Raw genomic sequence first — 27,160 nt, 5'->3', positions numbered from 1 at the left:
TGGACTCCCCCATCATTGGGAACATTTTTCCTGCAACTAGCTTGTCCAGTCCCTTTAAAATTTTGTACGTCTCTAGAAGATCTCCTCTCTTCCTTCTAAACTCCCTTGTAGAAGTTCCAAGCCAAGTGTAGATCCATGTCTGGTTTTACTGTTGTGCATCCGGTCCTATATCCAGGCCAGGGTTTGTCCTGCGTTATCCTGCTGTTAGTTAGGGGACTATCCTGAGGGCTGGAGGTAACGGTAGCCAGCATCTGTACTGCCAATGATCTGCTAATAAAGAACTTATTATTAAGTGCCTCTGAATGTACCCACTCATAAACATGGTGTCAGAAGTGGCTGTAATTTAGCTTTTTGAGTCACCACCATTTGTTTCGTCAAGACTTTTATCGTGTCTAACCATGGCTGAATCTTTTCGGAAGCCTGATCCACTTGTCTTCGACGGCAACATCGGTGAATGTTGGCGCACCTTCGAGGAGGATTACGATGTATTCATGGCTGCTGCACACCACGACAAGACTCAATGCGTACAAACATCCATTCTCCTCAATCTAGCAGGTTTGGAAACAATCCGTCGGGCGAAACTGTTTGTTTATGCCTAGGCTGTGCTGGATGCGGCTGGTGCAGTTGTCACACCTGCCCAGATGATTGTGTCTTAAGACTGTGTGTCTTAAGAATAAATTTCGACAGCTGTGTGATCCACAGACTAACCTTATCATGGAACGGCACAAATTCTTTGCATGTGCCGACAAGGTGAGCCGGTTGAAGCCTATATAAACTCTTTGAAACACACCTCGTCGAGTTGCAGATTTGGTGACCTCTGTGATGAACTCACTAGAGACAGGCTGGTGTGTGGTATCACTAATGACAAATTGAGAAGGGACCTTCTGCATGATTGCGATCTGACTGTAGCTAAAGCGATCAGCACCTGTCGGATTTATGAATTGACAGATGTCCACGCAAAACTTTGAGTGCCGTGCCTCAGCCTGTATTGCATATTGACTCGACAGGACCGTATATCAGAAAGGAACGTTGACTGTTCAAAGTGACACAAGACGGAAATAGCAGGGGACCGGGGGTCAAATGAGATGGAGGAACTGAGTGAAATCCAGGTTAGTCGGGAAGTGGTGTTAGGTAAACTGAATGGATTAAAGCCCGATAAATCCCCAGGGCCAGATAGGCTGCATCCCAGAGTGCTTAAGGAGGTAGCCCCAGAAATAGTGGATGCATTAGTGATAATTTTTCAAAACTCTTTAGATTCTGGAGTAGTTCCTGAGGATTGGAGGGTAGCTAATGTAACCCCACTTTTCAAAAAGGGAGGGAGAGAGAAAACGGGGAATTACAGACCAGTTAGTCTAACATCGGTAGTGGGGAAAATGCTAGAGTCAGTTATTAAAGATGGGATAGCAGCACATTTGGAAAGTGGTGAAATCATTGGACAAAGTCAGCATGGATTTATGAAAGGTAAATCATGTCTGACGAATCTTATAGAATTTTTCGAGGATGTAACTAGTAGAGTGGATAAGGGAGAACCAGTGGATGTGTTATATCTGGACTTCCAGAAGGCTTTCGACAAGGTCCCACATAAGAGATTAGTATGCAAACTTAAAGCACACGGTATTGGGGGTTCAGTATTGATGTGGATAGAGAACTGGCTGGCAGACAGGAAGCAAAGAGTAGGAATAAACGGGTCCTTTTCAGAATGGCAGGCAGTGACTAGTGGGGTACCGCAAGGCTCAGTGCTGGGACCCCAGCTATTTACAGTATATATTAATGATTTGGACAAGGGAATTGAATGCAACATCTCCAAGTTTGCGGATGACACGAAGCTGGGGGGCAGTGTTAGCTGTGAGGAGGATGCTAGGAGGCTGCAACGTGACTTGGATAGGCTAGGTGAGTGGGCAAATGCATGGCAGATGCAGTATAATGTGGATAAATGTGAGGTTATCCACTTTGGTGGCAAGAACAGGAAACCAGACTATTATCTGAATGGTGGCCGATTAGGAGAAGGGGAGATGCAACGAGACCTGGGTGTCGTGGTACACCAGTCATTGAAAGTAGGCATGCAGGTGCAGCAGGCAGTGAAGAAAGTGAATGGTATGCTGGCATTCATAGCGAGGGGATTTGAGTATAGGAGCAGGGAGGTTCTGCTGCAGTTGTAGAGGGCATTGGTGAGACCACACATGGAGTATTGCGTACAGTTTTGGTCTCCTAATCTGAGGAAAGACATTCTTGCCATAGAGGGAGTACAGAGAAGGTTCATCAGATTGATTCCTGGGATGGCAGGACTTTCATATGAAGAAAGACTGGATAGACTCGGCTTGTACTCGCTGGAATTTACAAGATTGAGGGGGGATCTTATAGAAACTTACAAATTTCTTAAGGGGTTGGACAGGCTAGATGCAGGAAGATTGTTCCCGATGTTGGGGAAGTCCAGAACAAGGGGGTCATAGTTTAAGGATAAGGGGGAAGTCTTTTAGGACCGAGATGAGAACTTTTTTTTCACACAGAGAGTGGTGAATCTGTGGAATTCTCTGCCAAAGAAGGTAGTTGAGGCCAGTACATTGGCTATATTTAAGAGGGAGTTAGATGTGGCCCTTGTGGCCAAAGGGATCAGGGGGTATGGAGAGAATGCAGGTACAGGATACTGAGTTGGATGATCAGCCATGATCATATTGAATGGCGGTGCAAGCTCGAAGGGCCAAATGGCCTACTCCTGCACCTATTTTCTATGTTTCTAAGACCAGCTGGGCAGGAATGGCATAAGATTTGTTAACAATTGCACTAATTGTGGTTACTCTCATATAGCCAAACGGGAGAAATTCCCGGCTTTTGGACGGATTTGTCATGGTTGCAAACGAAGAAATAATTTCTGGAAATGCTCCAGAAGTTCCAATACGATTGAGACAAAACAAGCTGTACATTTGAGCCTTCACACAACTTATCTGATAGTGATACTGTAAACTTTACAGAGAGTATGCCTTCAGTGGATGGAGTTCGTGTCTGTCCGGGACCAGTTAATTAAACACAAAGATCCCATGGTCACATTAAAGATAAACAAAAGGCTGGAGTAACTCAGCAGGTCCGGCAGCATCTCAAGAGAGAAGGAATGGGTGACGTTTCGGGTCGAGACCCTTCTTCAGTCTGAAGAAGGGTCTCGACCCGAAACATCACCCATTCCTTCTCTCCTGAGATGCTGCCTGACCTGCTGAGTTACTCCAGCATTTTGTGAATAAATAGCTTTGATTTGTACCAGCATCTGCAGTTATTTTCTTATATTAAAGATAAACAATGTGCCTGTTGTTGTGAAGATAGACACAGGTGCGGCATGCAATGTCATATCTCATGCCGAGTTTTCAAGGCTTCGCAGAGCTGAAGAATTAAAAACATGCGACACAGCCCTCACAGCATACGGGGGGAACGAAGTGCTTCCTCTTGGAGTGGTGGAGTTACAGTGCCACCTCGCGGCACAATCGTACAATTTGCAATTCTACGTCATTGATCACACAGTCGTGCCTCTCCTTGGCACTGTTGCTGCATCTGGTTCCTGATTTACCCTGGTCCTCTGTGGCCACTGACATTTTTGAGTGGCATGGCAATCAATATCTGGTCCTGGTGGATTCCTATTCCGGGTGGTTTGAGATCGATTTGCTCCGCACAATTTCCTCGGCGGCGATAATTCAAAATCTGGAACGACATTTTTCGGTCCATGGGTCTCCTCACATCGTCATGTCGGATAATGCTAGTCAATTTACCAGTCAGTGTTTCAAGGACTTTGCTACGTGCTGGGATTTTAAACACGTCACCAGCAGCCCTGAATACCCACAGTCGAATGGGCTAGCCGAGAGGGCTGTCCGTAATGCCAAACAGGTCATGGAGAGATCCAAAAGAGCCGGGTCCGATGTATTCCTGGACCTCCTCAATCTCTGTAATGTTTCGTTGGGTTTGCCGGCCCAACGTTTGATGTCCAGACAAACACATCCCACCCTTCCTGTTGCAAGACACATGCTGCAGCCCCGTGTTCATGAGCCCCAATCTGTTCAGGCTCAGCTGCAACATAAACGGCAGATCCAGAAGTCGTACTACGACAGGTCTAGCCGTCCTCTCCAGCCACTGTCGGACGGTCAGGCCCAGAAGGGTCATGATTGTCTGGATGTAGTTAGTGGGACCAGCCAGGAGCCACGGTCCTATCTTGTCCAATCGGAAGGAGGAACCTACCGGCAAAACAGTAAATACCTTCTACATGTGAATGAGCCAGTGCCATCTCAGTAGCATCCGTATGGCTACACGGAGGTCACAGATGGCAGGTTACAGACCAATGGAGGCCAGACGTCGGCAGACCGCAAGCTTTTCTTTACACTCACAAAGGAGTCGCTGCTGCCGGTGATGGAATCACCCATAAAATCGCCTATACAGTCACCTGTGACATCACCGGTGCAGTCTCCTGTGCAAAAGGCTGTTGGGAGACCAGTGCCGTTTGAACCACCACCTACGGTGCTGCCACCTACAACGGGTACGGTGGAGGGCCTGTATCGTACTCGTGCAGGACCGGTCTGTAAGCCCAATCCCTAGTACCAAGACAGTGGCTAGACACTTATTATGGACTCTGATTAATTACAGTCCTTACTGTTTCCTTTCATTTATCTTACTCAATTTGTATCCTCCTCTGCTTAGCGTTTGCCGTAGTTGCTGTTTTCATCCCTTATATTAGGATGTCGTTAGGCTGTATTTCTTTTTCATATTGTAGTGGCTTTATATATTCTTATCTAGTTTGGGGACTTATGCTTAAGAAGGAGGATGTAGATCCATGTCTGGTTTTACTTTTGTGCATCCGGTCCATAATCCAGGCTGGGTTCTGTACTGCATTATCCTGGTGTTAGTTAGGAGACTATCCTGAGGGCTGGAGGTAATGGTAGCCAGCATCTGTACTGCCAATGATCTGCTAATAAAGAACTTATATACATCGGAGTGCCTCTGAATGTACCCACTCACAAACACCAAGTCTTTCCAATCTTTGACAGTCCCTTCATCCCAGGGATTAATCTTGTGAACATATGCTGCATTGCCTCAATGGCAAGGACGTCCTTCCTCAATTTAGGAGACCAAAACCGTACACAATACTCTGGATGTGGTCTCACCAGGGCCCTATCTAACTGCAGAAGCACCTCCTTGTTCCGACACTCAAATCCTCTCGTTATGAAGGCCAACTTGACATTAGCTTTCTTCACTGCCTACTGTACCAGCATGCTTACTTTCAGCGACTGATGTACAAGTACACCCAGATCTCATTGTACTTCCCCTTTTGACAATAGATCTCAAAGGTCCAAAAATCTGAATCATTGCTGCCCGTATAAACACCTCAGCCACACATTCATATCATCATGTTCCTACTGTCACTTGCATGTGGCACCGAGATTATTAGCCTGGAGGCCCTGATTTTTATCCTTGCACCTAACTTCTTATGAACAGTTTAGGGCTTTGTATGTGAATAGGAGGAGCTTGAAGTTGATTCTGTACTGTACTGGGAGCCAGTGGAGAGAGGCCAAAATCGGGGTGATGTGGTCCCTTTTACGGGTACCCGTCAGGGTCTCGCTGCGGGGTTTTGGACCAATTGCAGGTGGGACAGAGATGATTGGCTGATCCCAGTGTATAGGGAGTTGCAGTAGTCTAGGCGGGAGGAAATGAATGCGTGGATGATTTTTTCAATGTCGTCAAATTGGAGGAATGGTTTGATTTTAGCTAAGATACGAAGCTGGAAGAAGCTGGCTTTTACCACAGCGTTGACTTGCTTGTCAAACTTTAATGCAGTGTCAAATATCACGCCAAGGTTTTTGACATGCAGTTTGACTAGGGAGGATAGGCTTCCAAGGCTGCCTGTGTTTCGTTTTGATGGAGTCAGGAGGGCCGAATAGGATGACCTCAGACTTGCTGTCATTTAGTTGAAAGAAGTTCTGTGCCATCCAACATTTTATGTCCTCAATGCAGTGCATGAGGCTGATTAAATTTGACCGGTTGTTGGGTTTCAGGGGGAGATAAAGCTGTGTGTCATCCACACAGCAGTGGAAAGGAATGCCGTGCCCTTGAATGATTTGGCCGAGGGGGAGCATGTACAGAGAGAAGAGAATGGGGCCTGGATGGAATCCTGTGGAACCCCGCAGGAGAGGCTAGCTGGGGAAGAGGAATAATTGCCTATGTTGATGGAGAAACTCCTATTTTTGAGGTAGGAAACGAACCAGCTCAGGGCAGTGCCATCAACGCCAACCCCGTACCGGAGACGGTCAATAAGGATGGTGTGGTCCACTGTATCGAACGCTGCGCTGAGGTCGAGAGGGAGCAAGATTGCACAGTCACCTGTGTCGATGGCGAGAAGCAGGTCGTTGTGCACCTTCAACAAGGCAGACTCTGTGCTGTGGTGGGCCCTGAAACCTGACTGGAAACTTTCCAGGATGGTATTTTGGTAAGGCAGTAGTTGATTTAGAACTAGGTTAGGTTTTTTCAGGAGGGGCTGGACCACCGCATGCATGAAACAGGTTGGAACAGTGCCAGTGGCCAGAGAACTGTTGATGATAGAGAGGATGCTGGGACCGGCTATTGCAATGACATCCTTCAGAAGGGCAGTGGGGACAGTGTCAAGGGGGCAGGTTGCAGGTTTCATAGTGGCGACAAGTTTTGCAAGGGAGGATGGAGTGACGGGTTGGAAACAGTCCAATTTAGATGAACAGACCAGTGAGACAGCTAGGTCACGGGTGGGAGGGGAAATATTCATTCTAATGTTCTCAACTTTGCTCGTGCCAAATTTAGAGAATTCTTCGCACTTAGCAGGGGACCCAACTAAGCTGGTACTGGGGGCGGGACATATGACAGAGGTAATAGTGCTAAATTGGACCTTGGAATTATGAGAGTTTTTGGAAATAAGGTCGGAAAAGTATTGTGCTCTCGCAGACCTTACTGCTTCCTGGTATTTGAGAAGATTGTTTCTCAGAATTTCGAAGGAAATTTGAAGCTTATCACATTTCCACCGCCGTTCTGATTTTCTGCACTCCCTTCTTAGGGCTCTGGTGGTGTCATTGAGCCAAGGCCAACCGTTGGGCTTAGGCTTTTTCATTTTAAGAGGAGCGATAGAATCCAGGATGGAAGAGCAAGTGGTATTAAATAAAGAGATGAGATCCTCAGTGCTGAGGTGGGGGGGGAGAAGCCTCAATACAATAGACAATAGACAATAGGTGCAGGAGGAGGCCATTCGGCCCTTCAAGCCAGCACCGCTATTCAATGTGATCATGGCTGAACATTCTCAATCAGTACCCCGTTCCTGCCTTCTCCCCATACCCCCTGACTCCGCTATCCTTAAGAGCTCTATCCAGCTCTCCCTTGAATGCATTCAGTGCAGATGTTGGGGGCAGCTATGAGAGCCTCGGAGAGCTTACTGGCAGTGAGTGAGTTTATGTAGCGGGAGTAACGAACAGGAAGATGAGATTTGGCGGGAGAGAAAGGCAGAGATGCATCAAATATAATAACGCTATGATCCGACAGACAAGCCTCAATAATTTCCATATTGCAGATTGGGAAACCGGATGATAACACTAGGTCGAGTGTATGGCCTACCTTGTGAGTGGGTCCAGTGGTAAGTAGAGTCAGATTGAAGGACTCAACCAGGTGCATAAATTCACTCATAAGAGGCTTAGTAGGACAGCAAAAATGAATGTTAAAATCACCAAGAATCATGACCCGGTCAAATTTGGGCAAAACTTTAGAGATAAGATCAGCAAATTGGGTGATGAAGCCCTTATGCATTTTTGGTGGGCGATACACAAGAACAATTAAGAGGGGATAGGCTAGGCCTACTTTAATTAGTTGCACCTAGAAACTGGAGAAATGATCAGCATTCAGAAGGCGGCAGTTGAAATGTTTCTTAAACACAGTGACTAGGCCCCCACCGTGTACAGAGAGCCTAGATGAGCTGAAGAAGTTACAGTCATCAGGACAGAGTTCCACGAGTGGAGCAAGCTCACCAGGGTTAAGCCAGGTTTCTGTGACCAGTAAGAAGTCCAATCTACAGGTGGTGAAGATATCGTTGAGGATGAAGGTCTTGTTCAGTAAGGATCTTGCGTTGATCAGGGCCACTTTAGCAGGGACAGCAGGTAAGTTTCAGTCTGGTAATGGCTCCCACGCCAGCGGGCGGAGGTTCAGGGAGACCACGCTGCTGTGTTTCACAGATGGCCTTGCTGGGAGCCCGTGCGCCGGAAGTCCGGGGATCGGGATGATCGGTCGGAGAGAGGCATACCTGAGCTCAAGGGAGTGCTGGTGGATGGAGCGGTAAGGCCGACCAGGTCCGACTTCGCAGCACTGGGCGAGGTAGGCCGATGTTGGGCGAGCATGGGTGAGGTTCTTCAGCTTTTCAGAGGCGCCCGCGCGTTTACTCCGCCTCCTAGTGCGGTTTGTACGGCGATGGCTGTATGGCACATCTACCGGTAGTTGAGCGAGGAGCGATCGTTGGGAGAAGCTTTGTCCGGGACCTCGAATGAAGAAGTCGACGACGGAGGCTCGGATGTTCAGGAGTGTTTGGCGTTCGTAGGCTAAGGTGGCTTGCAGAACACACGGATGACTAGGTGAGCGACGACAGGCAGCCAGACACAACGGCGCGGCCATCTTCAAGTTAACTAAAGATTAATCTACCACTATGGCTCCCACATAGCCATATGCGATGTCTTTATGGCTCTGCCTGACTACAACCTTCCCTGATTTGCCCGAGTGCCAGGCTCAGTGCCACAGCCCTGCCTGATACTGCTGCTCAACCCTGATGGATAATTCCCCCTAATTCCCCCACCACAACAGTATCCAAAACTGTGTACCTGTTTTGAAGGGGAATGGCCACATGAGTCACCTGCTCTCCATGATTGCTAGTCTTCATAGTGGTCACCCACCTACTCTCTTCCTGGACCTTTGGCATGACCACCTCACTATGTCTTATCCAAAATGCTCTCATTCTCCCTGATGATCCTGATGGCCTCCAGCTGCAGCCCCAGTTACCTAATGTGGCTTATAACAAGACGTACCTGAACTCAATTTGCACAGGTATAGTCACCAGGAATACAAGCTGTTTCCCTGACTTCCAATTTCTGCAGAAGCAACATTGCACTATTCTACCTTTCGTCACTACTGCACTGAAAGAAGAAACAAAATAAACAAGAATCCTAAACAACAGGTAGAATCGACCATACCTTTACTTCCTGTTTCCTCTCCTCACAAAAGACTCTTGAGCCACAGACACACACTTGCCCTCAATACAGTACCTCACTTTAAAACAGCCTCTCTCCCAACCTTCCTGGTTCGTTACACCATTCTCTCTTTATATTTGGTGCTCAATTAGCCAATTTGGATGCCCCAAGCAATCAATGGATTTGCTTTCAAGGCACCCTCTCTCCTCCAACATGAAATTGACTTGCCCAAACCTTTCCACAGACCCTTCAGTCTGAAGAAGGGTCTAGACATGAAACATCACCCATTCCTCTAAAGAGGAATGGCTTCCCAGGTGTTTGTAAATGGTATGGCAGTCGACAGCTTTACCTATCTGGGTAGTACACTCTCGCGAGTGGTGAACATTGACACTGAGGCCAACAACAGGATTGCCAAGTCCAGCGCTGCCTTTGGACGACTCCGTGAGAATGTTTGGGAGCGGAGAGGACTCAGCCTTACCACCAAGCTGAAGGTCTACTGTGCAGTGGTACTCACCACTCTTCTCTATGCCAGTGAGACCTGGACTGTCTACAGCAGACAGCTCAACGACTTTCACTTGAGCTGCCTACGCAGACTCCTTCACATCAGGTGGCAGGACAAAATTCCCGACTCAGAGGTCTTGGAACGGGCTGGAATCCCCACCATCCACACCCTCCTACGGAAAGCCCAAGCCAGATGTTCAGGCCATGTCGTCAGAATGCCCGAGAGTCGACTGCCAAAACAGCTTCTGTATGGAGAACTGTATCAGGGCAAGCGCTCAGTAGGAGGACAGAAGAAACGGTTTAAGGACTGCCTCAAAGTGTCCCACAAAGACTTGGACATCAACCTCAGCACTTGGGAGTCTCTTGCTCTGGACCGTCCAACCTGGCGTAGCAAGCTCACCAAAGGAGCCCGTGCAGCAGAGAACGGATGCACTGCAGAGGCCCAGAAGAAACGCACCGCACGCAAGGCCCGGGCTACTTCCACTTCCACTGCACAGACATCCACTTGTGTCCTACGTGTGGGCGTGCCTTCCGGGCCCGGATTGGCCTCACCAGTCACTTCCAGACCCAGAGTCACCAATTCTCCCTGATGGTCATCTTCGAACCCGAAGGACAAACAACAACAACAATTGTATGGTATGTTTAAATGCCTCCTTAATGCAGGTATAAGAGAGCTTCCAGCACCTAGTCTTTCCTCCAGTCTTTCCATCACCTTTGGAAACTTTTATTGCTGTTTATCAACATGAGGATCAAAGTTGTGCCAATAAAAGTCAAAGAAGCCATTATGAGACTGAGAAACAAGAATAAAACTGTTAGAGACATCAGCCAAACCTTCGGCTTACCAAAATCAACAGTTTGAAACATCATTAAGAAGAAAGAGCTTACTAATCGCAAAGGGACTGGCAGGCCAAGGAAGACCTCCACAGCTGATCATATCATATCATATCATATATATACAGCCGGAAACAGGCCTTTTCGGCCCTCCAAGTCTGTGCCGCCCAGCGATCCCCGTACATTAACACTATCCTACACCCACTAGGGACAATTTTTACATTTACATTTACCCAGCCAATTAACCTACATACCTGTACGTCTTTGGAGTGTGGGAGGAAACCGAAGATCTCGGAGAAAACCCACACAGGTAACGGGGAGAACGTACAAACTCCTTACAGTGCAGCACCCGTAGTCAGGATCGAACCTGAGTCTCCGGCGCTGCATTCGCTGTAAAGCAACAACTCTACCGCTGCGCCACCGTGCTGAAGAATTCTCTCCATGATAAAGAAAAATCCCCAAACACCTGTCCGACAGATCAGAAACATTTTTCAGGAGTCGGGTGTGGATTTGTCAATGACCATCCTTCTGCAGTTGTACAGGGCCCTAGTGAGACTGCACCTGGAGTACTGTGTGCAGTTTTGGTCTCCAAATTTGAGGAAGGATATTCTTGCTATTGAGGGCATGCAGCGTAGGTTTACTAGGTTAATTCCCGGAATGGCGGGACTATCATATGTTGAAAGACTGGAGCAACTAGGCTTGTATACACTGGAATTTAGAAGGATGAGAGGAGATCTTATGGAAACGTATAAGATTATTAAGGGGTTGGACAAGTTAGAGGCAGGAAACATGTTCCCAATGTTGGGGGAGTCCAGAACAAGGGGCCACAGTTTAAGAATAAGGGGTAGGCCATTTAGAACTGAGATGAGGTAAAACTTTTTCAGTCAGAGAGTTGTAAATCTGTGGAATTCTCTGCCTCAGAAGGCAGTGGAGGCCAATTCTCTGAATGCATTCAAGAAAGAGCTGGATAGAGCTCTTAAGGATAGCGGAGTCAGGGGGTATGCGGAGAAGGCAGGAACGGGGTACTGATTGAGAATGATCAGCCATGATCACATTGAATGGCAGTGCTGGCTCGAAGGGCCGAATGGCCTCCTGCACCTATTGTCTTTGTCTATTTATTCACAAAATGCTGGAGTAACTCAGCAGGTCAGGCAGCATCTCGGGAGGGAAGGAATGGGTGACGTTTCGGCTCGAGACCCTTCTTCAGTCTCGACCCGAAACGTCACCCATTCCTTCTCTCCCGAGATGCTGCCTGACCTGCTGAGTTACTCCAGCATTTTGTGAATAAATCGATTTGTACCAGCATCTGCAGTTATTTTCTTATAGTCTATTGTCTATTGATCACTGTCCGCAGAAGACTTCATGAACAGAAATAGAGGCTACATTGCAAGATGCAAAATGGTAGCTGCAAAATAGGATGGCCAGGTTACAGTTTGACAAGAAGTACTTAAAAGAGCAGCCACAGTTCTCGATGGTACCTACACACGAACGCTCAGCAAAGTTCCAAATATCAGTTGGGAGGACCACATCACTAACGCCTAGCTCTATGGGGAGATTCCACCTCTGACCGAGAAGATCAGGTGGAGAAGGATGAGGCTGGCTGGCCACTGCCACCGCTACCCAGAAATACCAACAAACAAGGTTGTGCTGTGGGAACCCATCCATGGAAGACGGAACCGGGGACGGCCAATCAAGACGATGCTGAAGACATTGATGGAAGAAGCATATGTAGAGACAAAAGAGGAGCTTGCCAGCAGTATGGCGGACAGAGAAGTGCGGTGCGTCCGTCACCATGCCCATCGGAAACCAGCGGCGCTGCGTCGCTAATGTTTATAAATGATTGTAATTTAAACGAGTCGCAGCGCTTCGAGTGCGGCTGTGACTCACCTTCGGAGGCTCCGGAAGCTTCTGCGTGAACCGCGTGGACATCGGAAGCTCGCAGCCCCTGCCCTGGCTGGGGGCCGACATCGGGAAATCTGGCAGCGGCAGCGTCTTCGCCCGCCCCGAATCATGGGGCTTGGGTCTGCCCGCCACGGACCTTTCACCGTCCGGCGCCGCCTGGAATAGGCCGCGGAATTTTTCTCTGCCCGGCGGGGGCTTCAATTTCGGGAGCCCCGACCGCCCCGACGTGCAGCGGCAGCGTCTTCGCCCGCCCCGAATCGTGGGGCTTCGGTCGGCCCACTGTGGACCTTTCACCGTCCGGCGCGACCTGGAACGTGGCAACCTCAACAGCCTGACCGCGGGAGAAGACGGCAGGGAAAGAGAAAAGGCATTCTGGCCTTCCATCATTGTGAGGAGGTGACTGGAGGAGACTCACTGTGATGGATGTTTCTTTTTTTTGTTTGTTTTGTGTTGGTTGTGATTGTGTGTGAAATTGTTTATTTTTATTGCTCTATTGCTGGACTGTGGATGACCTTTCATTTCACTGCACATCTTGTATGTGTACATGACAAATAAACTTGAATTAATTAATTTAAAACAGTTCTGGAAAAAGGTCTTATGGACAGATGAGACGAAAATTAACTTATATCAGATTCATGGCAAGAGCCAAGTATGGAGGAGCGAAGGAACTGCCCAAGATCCAAAGCATACCACCTCATCTGTGAAACACAGTGGTGGGGGTGTTATGGCCTGGGCATGTTTGGCTGCTGAAGGTACTGGGTCACTTATCTTCATTGATGATACAACTGCAGATGGTGGTAGTATAATGAATTCTGAAGTGTTTTGATACATCCTATCTGCTCAAGTTCAAACAAACGGGAGATTGGTGAGCAAAATTAGATCACATGGTATTGGGGGTAGGTTGTTGACATGGATAGAGAATTGGTTGGCAGACAGGAAACAAAGAGTAGGAGTAAACGGGTCCATTACAGAATGGCAGGCATTGGTGAGTGGAGTGCCGCAAAGCTCGGTGTTGGGGCCGCAACTGTTTACCATATATATTAATGATTTGGATGAAGGAAGTAGAAGTAACACACCAAGCTTGCAGATGACACAAAGCTGGGTGGCAGAGTGAATTTCAAAGAGGATGTTAGGAGGTTGCAGGGTGACCTGGACAGGTTGAGTGAGTGGGCAGATGCATGGCAGATGCAGTATAATGTAGATAAATGTGAGGTTATCAACTTTGGCGGCAAAAACAAGGAGGCAGATTATTATCTCAATGGTGTCAGGTTAGGGAAGGGGGAAGTGCAGCGAGACCTGGGTGTCCTTGTACACCAGTCACTGAAAGTTGGCTGGCAGGTACAGCAGGCAGTGAAGAAAGCTAATGGCATGTTGGCCTTCATAACGAGAGGATTTCAGTATAGGAGTAAAGAGGTTCTTTTGCAGTTGTATTGGGCCCTGGTATGACCACATCTGGACCACATCAGTTTTGGTCTCCTAATCTGAGGAAGGACGTCCTTGTAATTGAGGCAGTGCAGTGTAGGTTCACAATATTGATCCCTGGGATGGCGGGACTGTCATATGAGGAAAGATTAAAAGGACTAGGATTGTATTCACTGGAGTTTAGAAGGATGAGAGGGGATCTTATAGAGACATATAAAATTATAAAAGGACTGGACAAGCTAGATGCAGGAAAAATGTTCCCAAAGTTGGGGTACATTAGTGGGATCCCGTTGGGGGCACAGTCTTAGAATAAAGGGAAGGCCATTTAAAACTGAGGTGGGAAGGAACTTTTTCACCCAGAGAGTTGTGAATTTGTAGAATTCTCTGCCACAGAGGGCAGTGGAGGCCAAATCACTGGATGAATTTAAGAGAGAGTTAGATGGAGCTCTGGGGGCTAGTGGAATCAAAGGATATGGGGAGAGGTTGGGCACTGGTTACTGATTGTAGATAAGCAGCCATGATCACAATGAATGGCGGTGCAGGCTCGAAGGGCTGAATGGCCTCCTCCTGCACCTATATATATATATATACACGTTGGAGGTGACAGAAATGTTGGAGGATAATTTGTGATCATGAAAGGGAGAACCATGTGCTGAGAAGTGTGTGCTTGACACACTTCTCAGCACATGGTTCTCCCTTTCATGATCACAAATTATCCTCCAACATTTCTGTCACCTCCAACGGGATCCCACTACTGGCCACATCTTCCCATCTCCCCCCCTTTCTGCTTTCTGCTCAGACCGTTCGCTCCGTAACTCCCTGGTCCACTCGTCCCTTCCTACCCTAACCACCCCTTCCCCAGGCACTTTCCCCTGCAAACTGCAGGAAATGTAACACCTGTCCCTTTACCTCCCCCCTCGACTCCATCCATGGACCCAAATAGTCTTTCCAGGTGAGGCAGAAGTTCACCTGTACCTCCTCCACCCTCATCTATTGTATCCGCTGTTCCAGATGTCAACTTCTCTACATCGGCGAGACCAAACGCAGGCTCGGCGATCGTTTCGCTCAAAACCTTCGCTCAGCCACCTTAACCAACCTGATCTCCCGGTGGCTGAGCACTTCAACTCCCCCATGCACTCCCAGTCTGACCTTTCTGTCATGGGCCTCCTCCAGTGTCATAGTGAGGCCCACCGCAAATTGGAGGAACAGCACCTCGTATTTTGCTTGGGCAGCTTACAGCTTATTAACTTCTCTAACTTTAGATAGCTCCTCTGTCCCTCTCTTCTCCTCCCCTTCCCAGTTCTCCCACCGTTTTCCTGTCTCCACCTATATCAATAGACAATAGACAATAGGTGCAGGAGTAGGCCATTCAGCCCTTCGAGCCAGCACCGCCATTCAATGCGATCATGGCTGATCACTCTCAATCAGTACCCCGTTCCTGCCTTCTCCCCATACCCCCTCACTCCGCTATCCTTAAGAGCTCTATCCAGCTCTCTCTTGAAAGCATCCAACGAACTGGCCTCCACTGCCTTCTGAGGCAGAGAATTCCACACCTTCACCACTCTCTGACTGAAAAAGTTCTTTCTCATCTCCGTTCTAAATGGCCTACCCCTTATTCTTAAACTGTGGCCCCTTGTTCTGGACTCCCCCAACATTGGGAACATGTTTCCTGCCTCTAATGTGTCCAATCCCCTAATTATCTTATACGTTTCAATAAGATCCCCCCTCATCCTTCTAAATTCCAGTGTATACAAGCCTAATTGCTCCAGCCTTTCAACATACGATCCGCCATTCCGGGAATTAACCTAGTGAACCTACGCTGCACGCCCTCAATAGCAAGAATATCCTTCCTCAAATTGGGAGACCAAAAGTGCACACAGTACTCCAGGTGCGGTCTCACCAGGGCCCGGTACAACTGTAGAAGGACCTCTTTGCTCCTATACTCAACTCCTCTTGTTATGAAGGCCAACATTCCATTGGCTTTCTTCATTGCCTGCTGTACCTGCATGCTTCCTTTCAGTGACTGATGCACTAGGACACCCAGATCTCGTTGAACATCCCCTCTTCCTAACTTGACACCTTTCAGATAATAATCTGCCTTTCTATTCTTACTTCCAAAGTGAATAACCTCACACTTATCTACATTAAACTGCATCTGCCATGTATCCGCCCACTCACACAACCTGTCCAAGTCACCCTGCAGCCTTATTGCATCTTCCTCACAATTCACACTACCCCCCAGCTTAGTATCATCTGCAAATTTGCTAATGGTACTTTTAATCCCTTTATCTAAGTCATTAATGTATATCGTAAATAGCTGGGGTCCCAGCACCGAACCTTGCGGTACCCCACTGGTCACTGCCTGCCATTCGGAAAGGGACCCATTTATCCCCACTCTTTGCTTTCTGTCTGTCAACCAATTTTCTATCCATGTCAGTACCCTACCCCCAATACCATGTGCTCTAATTTTGCCCACTAATCTCCTATGTGGGACCTTGTCGAAGGCTTTCTGAAAGTCGAGGTACACCACATCCACTGACTCTCCCCTGTCAATTTTCCTAGTTACATCCTCAAAAAATATCCTTTCTTTGTTCCACCCACCTACTCTACCCGAAACGTCCCCCTTTCCTTCTCTCCAGAGATGCTACCTGACCCGCTGAGTTACTCCAGCAGTTTTTGATACCATAGGCACCTTGTTTTTTTTTTGTGATTTATGGATTCTTCAAATGTGAATATCTCATAACAACACATTTGCGGGTAAGGAGTTTCCCCCTTCAATTTTACATCATTCCAAAATGCACTTCATAAACAAGGAAAAAACGTTCTATTTCTGTCATTCATGGTAAGATTTACATCATTTTGTGTGCGTGGTGCACTGTTTCGCATATCAGCTAACCAATGAAAAGATCAGGTCCTGATTTATAATAGCTCTTCACCCCCCCCCATCACCCATCCTTTTTCTCCAGAGTTGCTGCCTGACCCGGTGATTTACTCCACCACTGTTTATTTGAATTGGATTCGTGTTTCTGCATCACGTCAGGCAGCATTCGTCATTTTCGTGGCTACCAACGGTTTTTAACTAATAATTAACTAACCAATTCAAATAATTTAACTAACCAATTCAAATTTTCTTGGCTCAAGGTATAAAGTTAAATGTCTTTTCAATTATATTGTGGATACAGTAGAGTTCTATTGTTTACAAATGCCTAATCTCTGCTTCCATGACTCTTTCAAACAAAACAAAAAGAGATACAGCTCGTGGAGGTGAAATTAAAATTAACAGAGAAAGCAAAGAACAGTTCATTAAATATGATCAATTGGCCTGATACGGAGTGGATATCTCGTGCAATCAGTAACATCTAAATTTTAACGATCACGAAGCAGCAACTCTTCAAGAAATTGTTATAAATGTCAACTATCAACTTATCCAAGAAGCTGAACAAAAATATTTGTTTGCAAACATTTCATATACGAAGAATCGCAGAAAGCTGTGAACACTGCCCAGTGTTGACCACAGAATCTGCCTACTAAAATGGCGCTGAGATGTCTCCATGACCTACTGCGGTTTGTACAGTCGAGTGGTCTATCTTGCTCCTCTAGTGTCTTTGGCGAGCAGCGCTCTGACCGGCAGTCCCACTTTCCCCCTGATTGGTGGGAATGAACAAGCTGTGGACCGGCCCGGCCCGGCCCGGCGCCCAAACAGGAGGAGGGGTTTCCGGCCGCCAGGACGGCGCTGCCCTCGGTCTCCCAGTCAGTCGTCGGCCCAGATGCCGCTCTCCTTCCGTGCTCTCGTCCGGGGACCCGGGACTCCTCTACACGCGGGATGGCTCAGCCCAAAGCCCCGCGGTTCAGCGACGCGGCCGTGGAGGTCTTGCTGGAGCAGGTGAAGTCCCGCAGGGAGGTCTTCTTTCCCACGGATGGGAGGCCGCTGCTCCGGCACACCCTTCGCCAGGCTTGGAAGGAGCTGGCCGTCAGCGTGAACGCCCGCAGCAATAGCCCCAGGACAGGGGAACAGTGTCGCCAGAAGTTCAATGACTTGACTCGGACGGCCAGGGTGAGTGGGGTCGCTGCCTTCTGTACGGCTGCGCTGGTGAAGCGACTTTCCTTTGGGACAAGAAGCCAAGTCCGTGTCCACGGAGCCACAAGAGACGCAGTGGGCTCAAAATAAAGACAGTAGTTTTAAATAATATTTAGGATTTCTTCTCTGAAAGGGTGAGCTGTCTTTAGAATCACTTTCCCCAGACAGCTGCCAGAGGTGAAACCAGGAGCACACCACGGTGGGATGGACAGATCGTTCCTCGTTGAGGGAGCCGGGATAATAGGCAATGTAGTTTTGAGGAAAGTCAGCTCAGCAAGAACAATTAAAATGGGGAACAGGCTTAAGGGACCGAACGGCGTCCTCCTGTTCCTCATAGTCTGATTGAGTGCATGGTCTCTTCCGGGCACCTCACGTCAAGAAAGAGGTGAAGGTGTGGAGAAGATTCTAGCGATAAGTGATCAGTTCTGTGTCAGAGTCGAGAGGCCGAGGCCATTCCTCCTGGAACAGAGGGTGTTGTGAGAGATTCTAATGGGGTTCAGAATCACGGGAGCTGCCAACAGAGAGAAACCGTTCTCATGGGGGTGACACAAAATGTTGCAGGAACTCAGTGGGACAGGCAGTATCTCTGGACAGTTTCGTTTAGTTTTAGTTTATTTGTCATTCCACTCCTTACAGATCATGCAACGAATGGGATGAAACAGAGTGCCTCGGAGGCTATAGTGCAATACAAATGCAAAACATAGAGAGAGGGGATGACAGTGTAGTACAATATGATACAATACAATACAAATAGACAGTGTAATACAATACAATACAGAGAGACAGGGGATTAAAGCATTTAACCTTTTAAAGCAGGAATAGGTGAAGTTTTGGGTCAAGACCCTTCAGACTGAGAGTCAGGGGAGAGGGACATATAGAGATATGGAAAGGTAAGGCATGAGAACACAGATCAGGGGACAATCCAGAAAAGTGTAGAATGGTTCATTGTTAGATGAGGAGAAGGTGACAACGAGATTACATTCAGTAAAATGGAATCAAGAAGACAGTAGAGCTAATTGTAGAACTAGGAGAGGGTAGGGATGGAAAGAGGGAAAGCAAGGGTTACTTCATTTTAGAGAAATCAATATTTATACCGCTGGGCTGTTAGCTGCCCAAGCGAAATATGAGATACTGTTCCTGGGTGTAGGATAGTGTTAATGTGCGGGGATCGCTGGTCGGCGGTGGGCCGAAAGGGCCTGTTTCTGCGCTGTATCTCTAAGCTAAACTAAAGTATAACAGACGATGCAGAAAGAGAAAGTAAACAGAGTGCAGAATGCAGTAATACATCTGCAAGAATGTGTAGATTAAAAATGACAGGGTTCCATTAAGATATTTTGTGAGGAGGACTATGCCCTTGCCTTATAAAAGGACCATTCAAAGTGTCTGATAACATTCAGGGAGAAACTGTTTCCAATTGTGGTGGTACACTTTAGCTTTTGTATCATCTGACTGTTGAGGGAAGGGAGAAAAATGACTGGGGTATAAATAATCCATTATTGTTGTGGCTGCTCTCTTGAGGCAGCATGAAGTATAGATGAAGGCGGGGTTGGGAAAGTCTGGTCCTATTTGACGGTTTGGGCTGCGTCCACAACTCTCTGCAATTTCTTGTAATCTTGGGGGGAGCAGTTGCTACAGCAATGTGTGATGCATCCCAAAAGTAGTGATTGGTTAGATTCTTTTGGGAAATGCCAGATTTCCTCAGTCTACTGTGGAAGTAAAGGTGTTGTGTGCTTTCCTGGTCAACATGGTTGGACATTGACCAATTGAGGGATTCTTTAACATGGCAAACATGAGATTGAGAATGCACTGTGTCCTTGGTTGGCAGGTAAGTAACCAAAGGACAGAATTAAGGTAAAGTGTCCGACACAGAACTGAGGAAGTTTCTCTAACACAGAAAGTGGTTGGAATCAGGATTGCACTATACTTGATGTCTCTCTAACCTTCCAAGTAGGTGGGATCGGGAACACACATGCTGAAGTAAACGGTGGAGGAAGGTTTCTTTGAAGAGGGAGTTGGATTAGCCGGATGATAGACACAAGAAGCTGGAGTAACTCAGCGGGACAGGCAGCATCTCTGAAGAGAAGGAATGGGTGATGTTTCGGGTCGAGACCCTTCTTCAGTCTCAAACCGAAATTTCACCCATTCCTTCTCTTCAGAGATGCTGCTTGTCCTGTTGAGTGATTCCAGCACATTGTGCCCATCTTCGGATTAAACCAGCATCTGCAGTTCCTTCCTACACAGTTGGATTAGTCTGTTGGAGGGAGCACAGGGAGTGGGCTGGCTGGTGTGGAGTCTTGAGCTGGTACAGAGTGGACAGTCGAATTGCTTCCTGTGCTCATCAAATGATTTGTGACACTTCCACAGGACAAGCTGGCACACAGACAAAGAGAGAGGAACTGCGTTCTTCCATTGAGCCGTGTGGAGCAGGAAGCCCCAGATCTTTGGAGAGCTGGCAGGAGGAGACTGGAGAAGCAACCAACTGGTGCTCAGCCCCCACAGGGTAAGGCCCATCCCACTTACCCTCTCCCCTTCCAGAGGCTAGTGCCCAGGATGTGTGTCCCTCTTGGAGACACCTGATGCGGCTCACAAGCCCATGAGTAAACAGGAGCAGGAGTGGACCACTCGGCCCCTCTGGGCTGTCCCACCATATGTATGATCCGTCCCAGGCATTGGCTCTTCCTCTGTGTCAGACCCTCAGTGTCTTCAGTCCCCTGATCCTTTAAGCATTGACCCATTTCCCCATTAACTATTGCTGCTGATCCAGCCTCCACAACTCACTGGACGTAGAACTCCAGAGTTCACTACTCTGTGCCGGTGGAAATTTCTCCATTACTCAGTTTAAATATCTGGCCCATGATGTCAAAAGTACATCCCTTGCTGCTGATTCTCCCACCAGTGAGAATATCTCTTTATGTGCCCAGTGGTTCCCCGAGGAAATTAAATGTTTCAATAAGATTACCCTTCATTCCTCTGATCTTCCAATAAAACAAACCCAATCTCTTTCCAAATACAGAAGATGCAGGGAAAAACTCAGCAGATCAGGCAGCATCAGTGGAAGGTGAAACAGTCTGCAGATTAAGATTGTTGACTGTCTCGCCCCAGGTGCTGCTTCACCTGCTGAGATATTCCAGTATTTTGCTGCAAAATTCCTGCATTTGCAGTTTTTTAAATTTTCTTTTCCAAACCATCTGATGGAACAGCTCTTTCATCCTAGGGATTAGAGTCGTAAAGTGACAACACATGGTAACAAACCTAACCCATCCATGCCGACAAAGATGCCAACTTAAACCTGCCTCAAATGCCTGCATTGGGCCCTTATCCCACTTAACCTTTCCTAACCATGTGTCCTGCCAGATCTCTTTTAAATGTTATTGTACCCACCCCAACTACTTCCTTTGGGAATCTCTTCCATCTGTGTGAATGTTATCACTGAGAAACCTTTTACATTTTTCTTGTCTCACCTTAAAACCATTTGCTCTTCTTTTTGATTCACATTCCATGAGAATAGAATGTGTTCATTAACCCTATATCTGCCGCCAAGATTTTAGACACCTCTCTCTAGTCACCCTAAATTCTCCCACTCTCAAGAGAATAATATCTGAGCCTGACCAACCTCTCCCTGTATCTCAGGCTCTTGTGTCGTGCCAGCACTTTTGTAAATGTTCTTTGCACTATTTCCAGCTTAATGTCATCTTTCCTATGGCCCGGTATCCAAAACTATACAATGCTCCAAGTGCAGCCCGCCAAACAATTGTAACATTGCGTCCCAGCTTATGTTATCAATGCCCTGTCTGAATAAGGCCAACATGCCAAATGCCTTCTTCACCATCCTATCTGCCTATTTTCAGGGATTATGTACTAGTTCTAATGTCTAATGACACCCCTGACAACCACGTATGTGGGAAATGTGTCCACATTCAGCTACTTACTGACCGCATTGCGGCACTGGAGTTGAGGGTGGACGGGTTATGGAGCATTTGCGATGCTGAGAGGAGTGTGGACTACTCCTTTAGGGAGCTGGACACACCGCAGCCTAGGGGTGTACAGGTAGAAGGGAAATGGGTGACCATCAGAAAGAATAGGAAGGTAAGGCAGGTAGAGCAGGGTACCCCTGTGGACATCCCCCTCACTAGCAGGTATACCGTTTTGGATACTGTTGGGGGGAATGGCCTACCAGGGGAAGGTAGCAGTGGCCAACCTACGGGCACCGTGGGTGCTACTGCAGTTCAGCCGGGGGGGGGGAAGCGGAGAGTGTGCATGCAATAGTGGTAGGGGACTCTGTCGTAAGGGGAGCAGATAGGCGTTTCTGTGGCCGTAGACGTGACTCCAGGATGGTCTGTTGCCTCCCTGGTGCCAGGGTCAAGGATGTCAGGGAACGGCTGCAGGGCATCCTGAAGGGGGAGGGGAACCAGTCAGAGGTCATTGTACACATTGGAACCAACGACATTGGTAAAACGAGGGATGAGGTCCTGAAACAAGAATTTAGGGAGCTAGGTAGAGGATTGAAGTGCAGGACCTCTAAGGTTGTAATCTCTGGATTACTCCCTGTGCCACGAGCTAGTGAGTATAGAAATAGGAGGATAGAGCAGCTTAATGCGTGGTTCAGGAGTTGGAGCAGGGGGGAGGGATTCGTTTTTCTGGATAATTGGGCCTGTTTCTGGGAAAGGTGGGAACTGTATAGGCCGGACGGTCTCCACCTTAACCAGAGGGGGACCAATATCCTGGTGGGGAGGTTTGCTAGCACTGTTGGGGAGGGTTTAAACTAATTTGGCAGGGGGTTGGGATACAGCATGGAGCTAGTATAGGGGGTGAGGAGAGGGAAAATATAGAGGAAAAAAATGGTCAGATTGGGAGGCAGAACAAGAATGCCCCAGCACAATGGGGTAGGGCAAGTCTGAACGGCATTTATTTTAATGCAAGGAGTATTGGAAGCAAGGGGGATGAATTGAAGGTGTTACTGAACACATGGGAGTACGACATTGTTGCCATTACGGAAACATGGTTGAAGGAAGGGCAGGACTGGCAGCTCAATATTCCAGGATATAGAATCTTCAGGAGAGACAGAGAGCAGGGAAAAAGGGGAGGGGGTGTTGCAGTATTAATCAAAGAATCTATTTCTGCTGTAAGAAGGGATGACATATTAGCGGGTTCCTCAAATGAGGCTATTTGGGTGGAATTGAGAAATAGAAAAGGGGCATGCACCTTACTGGGTGTATCCTACAGACCCCCAAACAGTTAGAGGGAAATAGAAGAACAATTTGTAGGCAAATCTCGGGGGTGTGTGAAAACAACAGGGTAGTAATAGTAGGGGATTTCAACTTCCCGAATATTGATTGGGATAGCCAAAGTGTCAAGGGCCCTGAGGGCGCAGAGTTCCTAAGGGTCATCCAGGAGGGCTTTTTGAGCCAATATGTTGAAAGTCCAACAAGGGAGGGGGCGGTATTGGACTTAATCTTGGGAAATGAGGCCGGACAGGTGGCTGAAGTGTCAGTGGCAGAGCACTTTGGTGACAGTGATCACAATTCAGTGATATTTAAGGTGGTAATGGAAAAGGATAAAGAGGGACCAGAGGGAAAATTTCTAAATTGGGGCAAGGCTGATTTGAATCTGATAAGGCAGAAGTTGGCCCTGGTGGACTGGGATCAGCTTCTCGTGGGGAGGACCGCATCAGAACAGTGGGAGTCATTCAAAGGAATATTTGAAAAAGTACAGAGGAAGCATGTTCCCCTAAAGTTTAAGGATGGGACCAACTTGTCCAAAGAACCTTGGATGTCGAGCGATATAGTAGGATTGATTCGAAAAAAAGGGGGGGCTTTTGGAAGTCATAAAGAACTTAAGGCACAGGCATCATTAGAGGAATACAGAAGGTGTAGGGCGGTTCTTAAAAAATAAATTAGGAGAGCAAAAAGGGGCCATGAGATAGCACTAGCGGACAAAATAAAAGAAAATCCCAAAGTGTTCTATAAGTATATCAAGGGTAAGAGGATAACGAGGGAAAGAGTGGGGCCCATCAGGGACCATAGTGGAAAGCTGTGTGTGGAGCCAGAGGATGTAGGAGATGTTTTAAATGATTTTTTTGCATCTGTTTTTACGAGGGAGGAGGGCGATGCGGACGTAGAAATGGAGCAGGAGGGTTGTGATGTTCTTGAGCATATTGCTATTGACAAGGAGGTGGTGCTGGAGGCTCTGGCAGGCTTAAAAGTGGATAAGTCTCCGGGCCCTGACGAGATGTATCCCAGGATGCTGAGAGAGGCAAGGGAGGAGATTGCGGGGGCTCTGGCACAAATTTTCAGAGCCTCTCTTGCAACAGGGGATGTACCGGAGGACTGGAGGATAGCTAATGTGGTGCCATTATTTAAAATGGGCAGTAGGAATAAACCTGGGAACTACAGGCCGGTGAGTCTGACATCGGTGGTGGGGAAGCTGCTAGAAAAGATTCTGAGGGACAGAATCAGTCTTCACTTGGAGGATCGAGGGTTAATTAACGATAGTCAACATGGCTTTGTTAAGGGAAGGTCGTGTCTGACTAACTTGATTGAATTTTTTGAAGGGGTGACCAAGGAGGTAGATGGAGGTAGTGCAGTGGATGTGGTATACATGGATTTCAGTAAGGCTTTTGACAAGGTCCCACACAGGAGACTAGTCAAGAAGGTAAGAGCCCATGGGATCCAGGGCACCTTGGCAAAATGGATTAAAAAAACTGGCTTAGTGACAGAAGGCAGAGAGAGGGTGATGATAGAAGGGTGCTTCTGTGACTGGAGGCCGGTGTCCAGTGGGGTGCCGCAGGGATCGGTGTTGGGTCCCTTACTGTTTGTAATCTACATTAATGATCTGGATGTCAACGTACAGGGCATGATCAGCAAGTTTGCAGATGATACAAAGGTAGGGGGGGTGGTGAATAGCGAGGAAGGGATCTGCAAGCTGCAGGAAGATATAGATGAGATGGTCAGATGGGCGGAGCAGTGGCAGATGGAATTTAATCCTGAAAAGTGCGAGGTGATGCACTTTGGCAGGAATAACTTGGAGAGGGAGTACACCATGAATGGAAGGACCCTAGGGAAGACAGGGGTACAGAGGGACCTTGGAGTACAGGTACACAAGTCCTTGAAGACAGCATGACAGGTGGACAGGGTGGTCAAAAAGGCATATGGGTTACTAGCCTTCATTAGCCGGGGCATCGAATATAAAAGTAGTGGGGTAATGATGGAACTGTACAGAACACTGGTGTGGCCACAGCTGGAGTATTGTGTACAGTTCTGGTCACCACATTATAGAAAGGATGTGATAGCTTTGGAGAGGGTGCAGAGGAGATTCACCAGGATGCTGCCAGGGATGAAGGGCCTCGGCTATGAGGAGAGACTGAGCAGACTGGGGTTGTTTTCCCTGGAGCAGAGAAGGCTGAGAGGGGACATGATCGAGGTGTACTAGATCATGAGGGGCATAGATAAGGTAGATGGCGGGGAACTTCTTCCACTGGTGGAAGGTTCAACAACGAGGGGACATAGATACAGGGTAAGGGGAGGGAGGTTTCGGGGGGATGTGAGAAATAACTTTTTCACCCAGAGGGTGGTTGGAGTCTGGAACTCACTGCCTGGGGTGGTGGTGGAGGCGGGAACACTCACAACGTTTAAGAAGCATTTGGATGGGCACTTGAAATGCTACAACATTCAGGGCTACAGTCCAAATGCGGGAAAATGGGATTAAAATTAGACTGGGTTTGGTAACGGGCGGCACGGACACGATGGGCCGAAGGGCCTCTTTCTGTGCTGTAGGACTCTACGACTCTATGACGCTGAGTTCCCCACGGTCCCCGGGTCTGAAGATGAGTCTTGACCCAAAATATCGCCCGTTCCTTCTCTCCAGAGACTCTGCCTGTCCGGCTGAGTTACTCCAGCATTTTGTGTCCAATTAGCTCCATATACAACAGCACAGAACCTCACCAATCAGTTTGCTGTCTTACCTGTCTCTGCCTTTCATATAATATGACTCACTGTGATGGATGTTTCTTTTTGTTTGATTGTGTGTGTTATTGCTTATTTTTATTGCTCTTGTTGTTGGACTGTGGGTAATCTTTCATTTCACTGCACATTTATGTGTATGTGACAAATAAACTTGACTTCTATCAAGTCTCCACTCAAACGTCGACATTCCACAGAAAATGATCCAAGTCTCTCCAACCTCTCGCTATAGCTAAAACCCTCCAATCTAGGCGGCTGTGTGGTAAACAACCTATGCACTCTCTCCACAGCCTCCACTTCTTTCCTACAGTGGAGCAATCAGAACTGCACTCAATACTCCAAATACGGCCTCACCAAAGGCCTACATCTGCATCATGACTTCCTGACGCATATTCAATGTCCCAAGCAAGGAAGGCAAGCATACTGTGGTGTATTATGATAAGAATTGACGAGTGAGACAGGTTAGCATACAACATATGGCTGCTTTACTTCAACACCACCAGAGAGTGTAATCAGGTATCCCACAATGATTTATACCCGGAACTACGGCAAGGCTCAGCTGCCAAAACACAAAACTCAAAATGGTAAATACACCACATTACCCCCTTTTTAAAATGAAGGTAAACTTAAATAACTGAAATTAGCAAGTGCCTTATTACTAACAATAACCATTCCCAAAATTACTACTATGCAAAGTTACTTGTTATCACTAGAGACCCTCTTGTAGTTTTAACAAGTCTCAGTCCATCTGTGTGTTCATATTAATGAAAACAACTTAAACAACTAAACAGTCCTTCATGCCGAACATTTCCCCTTTTAAAAAAAAAAAATGAAGCTTAAGGGACATAGCGGTCTGGAGGCTTCCTGACCCTTGATGATCGGCGTGGACTCAGCGGCGCAGCAGCTGCAGCTGTACTGTCCACAGTCCCTGGCTCGCTGCATGATGACATGTCCTCCGGCTGTGCGGGTTGGCTCGGTGCAGAAGTGTCAGTGGTTGAGTTTTCAGTGTCCTGATCCAGTCCATCTCCCATGACTCTGAATCTCAGCTGATCTCCATGTCTCCTGTAGGTGATGTCGGTGTCTCCTCCTTGTACTTTGTAAGACACCGGTCCTGTTTGATCCACTATGACTCCAGGAATCCATTTGCGTTCTCCCCCAGCCGTATTGTATAAATACACTGGGTCATCCACTGAGAAACACCTGTCTGCTGCACGGAGGTCATGGTGAAACTTCTGCTTGTACTGTTTTTTACGAAC

Source organism: Rhinoraja longicauda, chromosome 41, assembly GCF_053455715.1.
Source record: "Rhinoraja longicauda isolate Sanriku21f chromosome 41, sRhiLon1.1, whole genome shotgun sequence".
Classification (NCBI taxonomy): domain Eukaryota; kingdom Metazoa; phylum Chordata; class Chondrichthyes; order Rajiformes; family Arhynchobatidae; genus Rhinoraja; species Rhinoraja longicauda.
This window is presented reverse-complemented; position numbering follows the sequence as displayed.